Source organism: Pan paniscus, chromosome 8 (assembly GCF_029289425.2).
Source record: "Pan paniscus chromosome 8, NHGRI_mPanPan1-v2.0_pri, whole genome shotgun sequence".
Lineage (NCBI taxonomy): Eukaryota > Metazoa > Chordata > Mammalia > Primates > Hominidae > Pan > Pan paniscus.
Genome location: NC_073257.2, coordinates 117,556,049 through 117,570,501, shown reverse-complemented (window position 1 = coordinate 117,570,501; position 14,453 = coordinate 117,556,049). Strand labels below are relative to the sequence as shown.

Below are 14,453 nucleotides of genomic sequence, written 5' to 3'. Positions count from 1 at the left end.
TCAGAGGTAGCAGATGGTAGGTTGTATACGTTGAAAAAGCACAGAGAGCTCATAGCTCCTCTTTTTTCTGGATCACTTTCCAGGTCTCCTTCAGGGTCCAGTACATAGTAATAAGGTTTTTGCCAGATTATCTAAAAGTAGACACAGCTGATGCGTAGAAAGGAAGAAAAAAGAATAATCAAATGCCCCAGCAGCTCATACCCACTTTACTGTGATGCTCTCCCCTTCCTAATGGGGAGACCTTAGCTGGAGAAGTGGCTCCCACATTTCCTCTGATCACCATCAGTACATCTTTATGTTCTGGATAAAATACATCCTTTATCTCATTAAATTCATGTGCTCAATGGTTATTAAAATGGTGCACCAATACAGTAACTTTGTCTGAGGTAGTGTGCTGGGTAAATATTTTATTTTCTGATGAGTGCTTGAGTTTTATTTGCCAGCTTTAAAACTGGGGCAGAGTGACTGGAGATTTGAATAGAGATATTTACCAGCACAAGGAGATGATACACAGATGTTAATGAAAGCTCTGGGGGTAGTTTTCTGGGCTGTTGAATGTAATTTCTCACATCCCCAAATGGCTGTAATAGGGAAACACCCTGAAAAGAATTCTCTAATGTTTGTGCATATGCAGCAGAGGATCATTGGGAAGTTAATGTGCTATGCAAGGCAGATATTCATTCATTCATTCATTTGGTATGGTGTAAGGCATGGAACTGAACACTGGATCTTTTCTGCCTCTCTGTCTGTCCATTTGGTTTCCTTACCCCAAATCTCCATTTCTGCCAAGTTAGCTTCCCTTTGAAGGTCAAGGCTAAAGCTTTTATTTTACCTCCTCTTAGCACCTTTCCAAACCTCCTGGACTGACTCATCTCCACTCATAGAGAACCATAGACACACTTCTGTTAGAATAATTTGCACATTTATTAACTCTTTGTTTATGTCCTTGTGTAGTTCACTGGATTATGGTTGCTTAAAAGCAGAAAGCATGCTTATTCTTCATTGTATTTACTCCATAACCCCTTTCCAATGTGCCCTGTATTTAGCAAAGAGATCACCATGTGTTAATCTACCCTCTCATTATTCCTGGTACCAAATATGTGTTTATTGGATGAAAAATCAGTCAGCGAGGCAGGAGATCTTGGCTGACTCTACAAAAGACACCTGACCTTTTCTGTACTTTTTAAGAGCTTTATGGGCTAGCAGTCATTTATGTGTTCATTCATTTTATAAGCATTTAATATGTCCTTAACATGAGCAGAACACTAGGAAGATGCAAGCATCTACTCTCAAACTCCCTGGAATCCTGGAGGAAGTAGTAGGAGCCATTGCCAAACAAATATAAATGTATGTTGTTGAAACTGTAGCTAGAAAATTTTGAGAAAATACAAAGTAAGGTCATGATCAAGACAGTATAATTTTGCTTCTAACTTCTTAGGACTACCTATGATTCTAGAAAATGGTTAGTTGTTCCTTGCAGACACAAGACACAGAATATATAATGTACAGCTATTGACCTTTGTCCATTCCCAAATCCAAATTCCGGAACCAAGATGATAATTTTTGTATGGAGGAGAACCTAGCCCAGCAAAATCTCAATTGTTCACTTGATGCTGAAGATAAGACTCCAGCCAATGATCTGATCCTAATCAGTAGCCAGATCTATACCTCTGAGACTCATGCATCTGTTTGTGTATTTACCTGGGACACTTCTTTAATATAAACCATATTTCCTCCACCCAGTGCACATTAGATGGGTTCAGTCTTCTGGAAACTTCCTGTGCCCGAGAATGGAAGTCTCTTACAATAAAGATTGCAGTTCTTGTCTCCATAAAGAGCCTCGTGCACTGTGTCGATCCTCTCCATTTCTAGATACTGTTCATTACACATGCCACATAGTCTCTTGAAATAATTTGGTACAAACACCATGGCTATTATCTAAAAAGGAAAAGAGAACACAGTAATTGATAATACAACCCTAAGAAAATTAATTATCCCCCTTTCTGATTTTCACTTAGAGCAAAGTACACAGTAACATTGCAGTCTATCCGCTGCCCCAACCTACTCCAGCAACTCTTTACTGAATGAGCAATTAGATGAACTATATATTGCATGCCAAGCAAACCCTGCCATGATAAAAGAACTTGTTTCATGTTATCTTTTCTTTTGTATGCCTAAGATTAGAAAATACAAATTCAAGTGACTGAATTATCTGCAATACAAATTGCTGATAATTTTTTAATGTGCCCTTGACTGCATACAAGAAGGAGAAGTGTAAAGAGGCTAGAAATGAGTGCCTTATCACAAAAACCCATCTGTGTGTTTCATGCAAGAAAAATAAGATGACATGATTTTGAAAATAGACTGATGAGAGGCCTAGACTTAATTTGGGGTTTGAAAGTAGAGAAAATGTCAAATCATCTCTAACAAAGGTCGACCGAAAGAGCAAGCATGCAGAAATGCCTGCCTTCTGGCTTTCTCAAGGGAGAGTCTTCATCATTGTAATCTGCTTGGATTCTTGGGGGAAAAAAATAGAAGAAGAACAATACTGGATCAAAGCAATGGGTGCTCTGTAACAGGAATGTACTTCCAGACCGAAATGTGTAACTATCTCTGCCACTTTGTTTTGCTTTTGCATATATTGAGACAGAAATGCCCGGAAGACCAGCCTTTGGAACAGTCTAAACAAGTATAAAAAGGATGTCCATCCTTTCATTTTTCTCATAGTCTCTTCAGTTGGGAAAGTCCTTATCTTCAACACCATGCATAGCATCCCCGCCTGCTCCCTGCCACCTAGAAGCCCAAACATGATTTTGGCATGTCACATGTAGGTCGGCTCTGTCCTCCTCACCATCTCATAAGGTCCTCAGATCTCTTTTGCTGTATTTGTCATTTTCTTATTTTATTCCCTTATCCCTCTATCTAGTTCCCTTATCCCTCCATCTGACTTTTCAACTAGTTTTTTGCTCCTATCAAACCACCTTAGCAATAGCCCTTGAAATGATATGTTAAAGTTATAGTTTAAATATAATAATTTAATGATAATCTTTGAATGATAAGGACCTCCTTTTTCTGCTATTACTACTTAAAGTCATGCCTAATATTCCGAATGTTAATCATTTTGCAATTCTTGCAAAATTTAATGCAAGAGAGGTTGCAAAATTTTGGTGTATGGAAGTGAGAGAATGAATAAGTGGTTTGGCACGGTTTAATTTTGACTGTGGAGTAAAGAGAAGAACCACTCAATTAATCTCTGGAAAACAAAGATTATCATGTGTGATGAAGAATTAATATTAGGGGACAGATATAACACCTTATAGATTACTTACTTTAGTCCTTACATATTTTGCAAATGAGGAAAGTTCAGAGACAGGTCCAGTAATTTGCCCAAGAGCATATTTGTAGCAAATGGCCGAACCAGGATTCAAATTATTTGTCTGCATTGTTGATAGATGTCTATATAATATGAATTCAGTAGGAAAGGAGGAAGGGTAAGAAAGGGGGTTCAAAAGGAATTCATGCCCCATCTATATACATCCCTTACAAACTCTCCAAAAAGACTTAAAATTCCAGAATAGAAGTTTCAATTCCTTTGGTTAAAATATTGTTCTGTTAAGAAGCAAATAAAAGCAATGTTGGAAAGATTAACTTTCAGCTCTCTGTCATTGTCACATTCATGACAGTTACCTTTGGAACTCTTCCTGAAAGTTGACTTTAATAATCAAAAGAGCCAGTGTGCCAGAAAGAGCTAGTACCCTATATAAACAGCCTCAGACTTAGGGCTGAGGTGGGATCTGCTTTAGTATTTTGGTCCTGGCACTGTGTAATGTATGCCTTTCCTAGATGTTCCAAAGGAAGTGGCCATAACTTAAGAAAATCTAATTTGAAAAAGAATTAGAGAAGGATAATCATTGAAACACCTCTGCCCTGATTCAGTATATAATTTAACACTAATTTTCCACTCCTAAGGAGATGTTTATGCCATCTGTTTCGTGCTGTCTACACAGCCAGCTTCACAGTAGTTTATTCTTGGTCTCTTTGAATATACTGCATTTCTTGAGGGTTATTAACAAAAAGGCTTTTTCCTTTCAGATATGGCTCCTGGTTCATAACAATTCAAGAGCAAACAGATTGATGCTATAGAGTTTAAAGAGGTGCCCATCCTAGAACCAAACAAGGACCAACCAAAGATCATAAAGAAGGTCTACAGATTTTAAATATCTGTTCTTGGAAATAAAAAGAAAAAAAAACAGAGGAAGGGAGGAAAGAAAGAAGGGAAGAAAGGAGGGAAGGGAGCAAGGAAGGGAGGCGGGAAGGAAAGGAAAAGTTTATCTTAAAACTCTGTCTTTTGTTCTGTACATTGTCTTTGCCAGCCTATTTCTAGAGACTTCAAACAATACTATCTACATAACCCATATAATTGAGCTGAGCTGAAATCTACCTCAAGCTCCATGTTTTTTGTTTGTTTTGTTTTGTTTTTGAGATGAAATCTCACTCTTGTCACCCAGGCTAGAGTGCAGTGACGCGATCTCAGCTCACTGCAACCTCCGCCTCACGGGTTCAAAGGATTCTCCTGCCTCAGCTTGCCAGTAGCTGGGATTACAGGTGCCTGCCACCACACCTGGCTAATTTTTGTATTTTTAGTAGAGACGGGATTTCACCATGTTGTCCAGGCTGCTCTCGAACTCCTGACCTCAGACTATCTGCCTGCCTCGGCCTCCCAAGGTGCTGGGATTATAGGCATGAGCCACCGTGCCCGGCAAAGCTCCATGTTTTTATTGGGAGCTTTTATTTTCTTGTGTACTATCATCAACTTAATGACACAAACAAAATTTGCTCCCCAATACCAAAGCAGTGGGTTTTGTCTTTGTTAGACCTCTAACAAAGGTTATTTCTAACAGCCAAACTTATTTCCAACTTGGCTGTTGCCTGCAAAGAAACAGAGAAGAGTTAAACATAATGAATGACCAATAAATGTCAACTATGATGATGATGATTGATAATGATAATGATGATTGAGATCATTTTTGCTAATGAATATTTAAAAGACATAATTTATATCATGTGACTGTTGTAATTTCCATTTCTGCATGTACCTTTTTGTCTACTTAATTTTAAAGTCATTGCACAAGTATGCATTTGGGTACATACATATAGTCTACAGTTTTGAAATTTTTCATTTAATATGATCCAAGGAACCTAAAATTTATCATTTAAAAAATTTCCATTTGTCATTTCTACTTTTCTACCCCCAGGAGAGAAGTAAATAATGCTTCTTTAAAGATAGTATTCCCCAACTCACTCATAACTCACCCAAGGCTCCTTCCATTGCAACCCAAAAGCCTCCCAGAATAGCACTGCTCTCGTTCTTGGGAACCTCAAACCTATGAGGATGATGGACAGAATTTTAGTTCTCCATCCTCGGAGAGTTGGCAGAAACCACATTCCTGTAACAAGTCAGAGCCTCAGAGAAGAACAGCATTCTCAATACTTAGTCTCAATACTCAATACTTGGTCAGCTTGTGTTGACTTAAGGGTCTGGGAGAATGCTTGGGGAACTTCATGTCCTCTTTTTAAGAAAAAGGTATTATTTGGAGCTATTAAGTAGTTTCAGAACACAAATTATAAAAGTCATCTACCCTATGTGTTGCATTGTGTTTTTTTTGTTGTTTTTTTGTTTGTATGTTTGTTTTTTAGTATTTGCAAAAGTCAATAGGGAAACATACCAAACAAGGTACCTCACATCTTTCTCTGTATCTACAGATCTTCTTATTATGGTGTACATGACAGACACCTACTACATTATGTCCAATAATCAATTAATGAGATGCTATCCCTAAGAAATCTCATGAGCTAGTGACATCAGATGTTCAAGAGGGATAGAAAGATAAATAAAGGTATGTTTGTGGTGAACATGGACTTCGAATCCATTGCCAAATCTTCAGAGTGAGTGAAAATGGAGTTTATTGATAAACAGAGTTCATGCACTTTAGATGCTTGGATCCATGTAGCATCCTATAAATCAGAACAGTGGTGGGATTTTAAGTTAATTAGGGCATGATCAAGAGTACTCAAAGCAAGTTTACAAAGACCACCTGCTTGAGGTGCATATGATAAATCTGGGAAAATCCTCCCAGTAGAGGGGGCTGTAGGCTTATCAGTTGTACCTGTCACAACATGCAAACAGGGCAAATCTTAAGATTCCATTTATCTGTATATCCCTAGGACATTCTTGCTATAGCAAGATACATATCAAATATATCTATCCTATATCAAATACACACATATCTATTTATCTATTCATCTACTTATCAATACTTTTATCATCATCATCACAATATAGAAATTGGGGCTTGGGTGTGGAGAGTAAACAAAAGGAAGGTTGTATTTAACTCCAGGAAATGATAAGGGGGAAAAGTAAGGAACTGGAAAGAAATATTTTATATAGTTTTCCAAGCTTGAAAAATTCTGAACGTTTACAGGAAGATGAAAAATCCCTGGAGTCATTTATGACAACATAGATGGAATTGGAGGACATTAGGCTAAGTGAAATAAGCTAAACACATAAAGACAAATACTGAATGTTCTTACTGACGTGTGGAGTCTAAAACAACTGAACTCATAGAAACAAATAGGGAAGAGGTGTTTACCTGAGACTGGATGGTGGAGGATTGGCGAGATGATAACAAAGGGTACAAAGCCTTAGATAGGAAGAATGAGTTTGTTTTTGGTTTTTGTTGTTGTGGTTTGTTTGTTTTTTGAGATCTATTGCACAGTGTGGTGAATATAGCTAATCACTGAATACTGCATATTTCAATATAGCTAAGAGAGTAAACCACAAATGTTTTTTATCACAAAAAATGCCAAATATTTGAGGTGATGAATAGGTTAATTAGCTCGATTTAAACATTCCACATTGCATTCAAAAATCGTTACATCGCTTTTTACCCCATAAATATATACAACTATAATTTGTCAATATATCATTTTAAAAAATCATTAGAATCCATTTTCTTGGTCCTTGTGGGATTGATAACAAGCTCATGTTGCACATGGAAAGTTCTGACTTACTAGGATCATGATTCCTGAGGTCAAGGTGGAGTGGGATGGTGGCTAATATGCATATCTATTTCCAAGGATCTGGCACTACCAAGCACTATTCAGGTTGTTTGGAAGCTAGTACAAAGGACCCCTGTGGAAAATGTTAAGGCTGAGGAAGAAGAACCCAGTACCTAGGAATCCTGACTCTAAAGAAATAAGGAGACAAAAGAGACTTATCCAGAAAAGTGATCGGCAAGGTACTTGAAGAAAGCTCTAAAGCTGATTGTTAGTGGGACAGATATAGTTAGTTGTAACAATCAATTGTTTTCTGATCCACATGCAATGACCTGTTGATCCCAGTTCACCAAAGATGCAAAAAAAAAAAACAGTAAATCTAACTCATAGGAAAGTCATTAATAATGACAGCAATGATAGAAAATTGTCCCTTTCTTCTCCTGTCAAGTAGGATAGGGTGCTATAGCCATCAAGGCCCCAGGGTTCAGCATGACTAGGATTTGAAGACAGGGCATAACTATTGTGCTAGAGGCTTGAGGTGCAGGAAAGAAAAGGTCAGGAGGTGTCACAATGAAAACCGATAAACAGCTCTAATTGGACCATTTTAACGGCTCCCAAGAAGATTGTGTAAGGGCCCAGCAATCTCCCATTGCAAGAGAGAATTTTAAAGTCCTGGTAATTCCAGTGGTGGTAGCTCAGAGCCAAACAGATTCCTATCACCCTCAGTTTTATTATTCATACTAAAAATAAAAACACTTCAAGCTACATCTATCTAAAATAAAATAAACAAAAAGTGATAAACTGGCTTGTTGCAGGTTCATGGGTTGCCTCTGCCAGCGAAGACATATTGTCAATTTACTCTGTAAACTTTCCACAGGCGAAGTGGCTATTTCAAAATATTTTCAGTGGGTTCTTCATAACAGAATAGCAGAAATGTGAGATTTGCAGTGACCTTTTCATATGCCTTTAAGAGATTTTTTTGAATTGATCAAGTAAAAACATGGAAAACTTGCTGTTTAATTCAATGTCACTGCTTTCACTGAGTATGATATCCACCCCCTTCTCGCTCCCTGCCCCCAGTGTAACAACAGATTTCATTACACCCATTTCAATAAATGGCCAGCATTTCACAATATATGTTTATATTATCTTAAACCTGTAATCCCTTAAATATTTGGAGCATAATAACTTCATGCAAGAGATAAAATAATTTTAGAGCTAATGTAGACTTTAGGAAACTTACAGTTAATGCAACCATTTATAGATTTAAAAAATAGGCTAAGGGATATTATTCAACTTTCCTAAAGTGATTCAGCAGAGCCAGAAGTACATTTTAATCTTTTAATTCCAAGTCTCCTATTTTTTTTCTCCATTGCACTTTTATTTGAATGTAATATTTGGGACAATTATCCAAAAGGGCCAATAGTCCCCAATTTAATCTGCGGTCATAATAAAACAAGCAACAAAACAGCATTTGGGATTTCAGTTTCTCACCCTTATCATCAAGACTCACTACCTCCCATCATCAATATTTATTGAGCATTTACGGTGTACTAGGCACAATAGAACATACAGAAGACATTGTCCCTGCTCTTGAGGAGCTTACATCCTAAAAGAAAAAACACACCTTTTAAAATGGCATTTTTGTCTGGTGTTTTCTGCAGAGTACTGAGGAAATATTTTGTAAAGTGAGCTTTGGGTATAACTTAGCTCCATCATTATTTAGAGAATAGAGGAAGAGAAAGAGGAAGGATTTTAAAGGCAGACAATGACAGACAATTCAGGATAGGTAAGGTTTTAAAAGGAGATAGACACACTAAGGAGAGATTTGCTGCAGTAAATAGGATGAGGGAAGTAGTTTGTGGGATGTGAGCAAAGGAAGCACGGTGTCTTAGATATTGAGTAGAGCCAGAAAGATCATGCAGCCTTTTTCCAAGTACGTGGCCACCAAGTAGGAATGGCTGGTGACAAGACAGAACGCTAAAAAAGGAAGGTAATCTTGTGCCCTCGACACATAGAAAGAACAAGGGACCAAAATTGAAGGCCAGCTGTAAGAGTATCAAGAAACTCTTAGAAACCAAAAAGTGATCTGGAAGCACAAAACATAGTTAATGCTACCCAGCGTCATGATAGGCCAAGAACACTGTGGATTCCTAAGTTAGAAAATGCCATATACCAAAATTTTAAATGGAACATATTCCTTTTTTTTTTTTTTCCCAATCAATCTCCCCCTCTCCCAGAAAAAATAGGAGCTCATTTTTTTCAGGGTGGGGAGGAAGAGAGGGGATCATGGGACATGGTTGGAAACAGTAGTGATATTAGTAGTATTTTTGTTGTTACGATAAACTTCGAGAGGGGATCTTGGGACATGGTTGCAAACAGCAGTGATATTAGTAGCATTTTTGTTGTTATGATAAACTTTGTGTTTAAACTTGGAAAAGACCATTAGCTGCCAAGAGGGAATAAGGAATAAATTTCAAAAAATGTACAATTTCCTTTAGAGAAGTTTCAGAACCAAAAGACTAAGTTACATGAAAAGCTGTGGAAAAAGTAGTTGAAAAGTCCATTCATAAAACTTTTATTCCAGTTACATGAATTTAATACATGTGTTCTTAACAATTATGCTTGGATTGTTCATGAAAATTTCATAAGACATTAAACCAAGCTGGCCATCATTTCAAGTTATTTCCCTGTTAACTATTTTTACAGCACATGCATGTTAGGTAAGTATCAAAAAAAAATCACAAAAGCAAAAAACCTTAAAAAAAGCTAAATACATGGGTTTTTATTTTACTGCTGTGCTTGATATACATGAAGTAACGAATATCAAGCAATTCATTTTTCCTGCATCTTTACTTTTTCATTTGTTCTTAGGTTGCCTAAAACATTTAAATACAAATAAAATAAATGTAGCAAAAATAATGAAAGCTAACAGCAGGTAACTTTACAAATAATGAAATGTGAACCATTTCTGCCCTTATCCAGAGTAAAATGGGTCACAACTTTGTCTAAAGGAACACTTCTGCAGCTGTAGTCAAAGGTGTGCACAGTGAGATTAAGTATTCCACAGATATACATGGTTTAACATGCGGTATCCATGGGATATCTGTTTCTACCACAGCCTTGTAAGTGCTCCAAACCTTAACGTACCCACAATTACTACACCTGTGACTGGAACCAATGATCCCTTTTATTCCCCACCAGGACAAACCAATATGTAGACAGTTTTCTTTGCTTAGATATGGACGCAGTTTTAACACTCGCCCTTGTGAAGCCACAATGTACCGAAAGTACTATAGCAAACATTTACAACTTGTATAAAAATTCCACATCCCCATATTGGCCACCTCAAGATGAAAACAGATAACTCCCTAAATGTTAACTGGCTCTACTCCTCTAATATATATATATATATATATATATATGTATATATATGTATATATGTGTGTGGGTGTATATATATGTACACACACATATATATACATATATATATATATTTTGTGTGCGTGTGTGTGTGTGAGACGAAGTCTCATTCTTGCCCCCCAGGCTGAGTGCAATGGCACGATCTTGGCTCACTGCAACCTCCGCCTCCCAGGTTCAAGCGATTTTCCTGCCTCAGCCTCCTGAGTAGCTGGGATTACAGGCGCCTGCCACCATGCCCAGCTAATTTTTGTATTTTTATTAGAGAAGGGGTTTCACCATGTTGGCCAGGCTGGTCTCAAACTCCTGACCTCAGGTGATCTGCCCGCCTTGGCCTCCCAAAGTGCTGGGATTACAGGCATGAGTCACTGTGCCTGGCCACTACTCCCCTAATATTAAACATAAAAACCACATGGGAAATATAGAAATTCAAATAGAAGTAACACAAATCTGCCATAAATTGTAAACAAAAAACCATTTGTGGGACACCATGGATGACAAATGGTCTACTGTGTTAATTTTAGAATGAGGCAGACAAAGTTGGAAGGTCAGTTAATTTTCCCCTCTTTCTCCTGCTTCAGCTTTGTCTCCTTGGGTATCCAATGTCCACAATGTCAAGTTGTCTCTCGGTAATGGCATTATTAGCGTGCTGTCTTTGTATGACTCTTCACTTAATGTATCAAGTTCAGCAATGGCTTCATCAAAAGCCATCTTTGCAAGAGAGCAGACTTTATCTGGGGAGTTCAGAATCTCATAATAGAACAAGAGAAGTTAAGGGCCAGACCCAGTCTGACAGTATGTGTTGGTTGCATTTCCTTTTTGCTGATTGCAAAAGCTTCTTGGTATGCTTGTTGTGACTGACCAACAATCCCTTTGTTGCCATCACCAGCGGCAAGCTCAGCCAAGAAACGGTGGTAATCTCCTTTCATTTTCAAATAGAAGACTTTGCTCTCTGCTTGTGAAGCACTGGAGATCAAGAACTTTTCCAAAAGAGATAGTACATCATTGGAGATATTTCTTAGCTCCATCTCAATTTTCTCTCTGTATTCTCGAGCCATCTGCTGTTTTTTCTCAGCACCTTCCGTCTTTTGTTCAATACTTGAGATGACCCTCCAAGATGACCTACAGGCTCCTACAACATTTTTATAAGCAACTGAGAGAAGATTCCTCTCCTCATTGGATAATTCAGCTCCTTGCTCAGTTACAGACTTCATGCAGGCTGCCATGTTATCATATTGCTCAGCCTGCTCAGCCAGTTTGGCCTTCTGAACCAGCTCATTTTTTTCCATGACTGGATGTTCTGTGTCCAGAGTGGGTGGTGGCAGCAGATGGACAGGGGTTCAGCAGTCTCTGGACGGTGGTGGCAGCAGCAGTGAGGCTGAGACTGTGTCCCCAAGTCTTCTTTTATGGTTAATGTAAGTTTTATCTAATTAAAAAAAAGCAGGAATAATAATAGTAATGATTCCAAGCTTCTGATCACTCCATTTTATTTTAAATGCTTTTAGAAATTTAATTTCTTAAAGCAAATGTTTTAATCATAGGCTAAATTTCTGGTTCTTGGGTAAAATTCATTCAGATATGACTGGGGCTCTGTCAAGGTATTGAATGGCTTGAGCGGAGATTGCTTGAATTTTTTAAGACCAGCAAACAGAAAGAAAAGTAGTCAAATAATTTGGATTATTCAAAAAAAGTTAGGCTTTGCAGATGCCAACACTGCCTGCAGCCCCCTGCCACCAGCCACGGTCATCCTCACTGTGTTCTTCAACAACGCTATTGCTGGTGAGCCCTTGGGCCAAGTTTCCTTAAAGCTGTTTGCAGACAAATTTCCAAACACAGCAGAAAATTTTCATGCTCTGAGCACTGGAGAGAAAGGATTTAGTTATAGGGGTTTCTGCTTTCCCATAATTATTCCAGGGTTTATGTGTCAGGGTGGTGACTTCATATGTCACAATGGCAGTGGTGGCAAGTCCATCTATGGGGAGAAATTTGATGATGAGAATCCTGAAACATACAGGTCCTGGCCTCTTGTCCATGACAAATGTTGGACCCAACACAAACAGTTTCCAGTGTTTCATCTGCACAGCCACGACTGAGTGGTTGGATGGCAAGCATGTAGTCTTTGGCAAAGTGAAGGAAGGCATGAATATCATGGAAGCCAGGGCATACTTTGGGTCCAGGAATGGTAAGACTAGCAAGTAGATCACCATTGCTGACTGTGAACAACTCTAATAAATTGGACTTGTGTTTTATCTTCATCACCAGACCATTCTTTCTATAGGTCAGGAGAGAACTTCTTCGCCCTATTTGCTCACAGTGTCCTATAATCTTTGTGGTCTTACTGCAATCCCTTTGGGTTCCATATTTTTCTTATTCCCTTCCGTGCCTAGTGGAATAGCAGAGTTAAGTTCATGATTATAAAATAAAAACTAAATAAACATACTCGTAGTTCATTTCAGAAAGGTTTTACTTAAAAGGAAGAATAACAATATATTTCCTCATACCATCCATTAATAGATACCTAGAAGAAGGAAAAAATCACTGGGGTCATATAATGTTTACAGATTATAGACTGTGGTAGTGAGGGTCACTCCACCAGATCACTAAATAGAACCTAAGATGGAAACAAATTAGACACAATATCACATATGATGCGTACATATGCTTTGCCTTCTCTACATTGGCTTGGTGATTAAGTGGGGCTACATGAGCAGCTGGTCTATTTAGATTGAAAATAGCTTCCCTACACCCAGAGGAAGAAAAATGAAGTTCCATGTAAGGGAAGGCAGCAAAAGAACAGAAGGAAATGTTATGCCATATCTGTGTAGGTCATAACCAATGAGTCCAGTGTCATAAGAACAGTGTGATGGGGCAGAAGGATGGAGAAGCCAGAGGACAAATGGGAAGCTTCCTTTTCTGTGCAGTGGTGGCGAAGAATAGAAACCTCTTTCCTTCTCAAGATTTTTTTTCTTTCTTCTCTTTTCTTTTTTTCTCCCAATTCATTTAATCCCAAACCAAGGAAAGGATATTGCCATTAGTTGTGTAGATATAAGTCCAGAATAACTGTAACTCAAAAACAGGATGAAGCATAGCTATTATATATACTTCATTTATTCATATATGTATTAATATAATGTAGATCTGTAAGTTAAAGCTATCATTATTTATAGGGATAGAGATATGATGACTGTTTTTAATCTGTTGAAGTTATAAGTTTAATCAGAAAATCATTCTAACAAACATGGGTTTATAATGTGAGAAACTGACTCCAGAAAAATGACCTTAATGAATCCCAAATTGTAATAAAAGTCATTTGCAATTTATATAAACAACAAAATAAGAGTGAGTAAGCAGCAAATCAAAAATGTTGAAGGCTTTCTAAAAGATAGAACATTGATGAATTGTATGAAAGAAAGAGGGCACAGACCAAAACACATTGAAAAAAGATAATTAAAAGAGAGGATAATTTCAGAGGTTGTTTAGTCTCAGGTATGATGAAATTAGAGAAAATAAAAGGGCTCTGGGAAAATAATCAGGATGCTTAACTAAAACTTTTTTAGAGCACAAGGTTGGTGGAACCTCCACTTATTCATGTATTTGCTGATGAAGGATTTTATCATTTGGAAGGAGAATCAGGGCAATGTATTAGGAGAAACAGATTCTTTACCCCAAATGCAAAGCATCGAGCACAACCTCTTCAGTAGCATATCCAGCCAAACTCTCAAAGATTTCAGAAACAGTCTTCTGTAGTCAGACATGGCATCTACATAAAGTAGAGCAGGGATCCTGAATGGCAAATATAACCAAACATTTGAAGAGGACCTACAACTCAAAAGAATGGCAACTTACTCCACAAATGAAAGGAATAATACACAAGGAGGCAAGACACATTTTACTTATTTTAAGATCTTCCTATAATTTGTTTTGAATGTTAAACATTCTAGAGGATATTACATTCCATCCATTTAAAAAGTACCCAG

General features: G+C 37.7%; 1 long non-coding RNA gene and 1 pseudogene across 1 annotated transcript in view; one reads left to right on the top strand and one right to left on the bottom strand.

Annotated features, from left to right (window-relative positions):
- The window catches only part of LOC134731074 (uncharacterized), a 145,953-nt gene that overhangs the window by 121,498 nt on the left and 10,002 nt on the right, over positions 1-14,453 (top strand). The gene's annotated exons all lie outside the window — the stretch shown is intronic.
- Positions 10,864-11,804, bottom strand: LOC100974051 (14-3-3 protein zeta/delta-like; annotated as a pseudogene).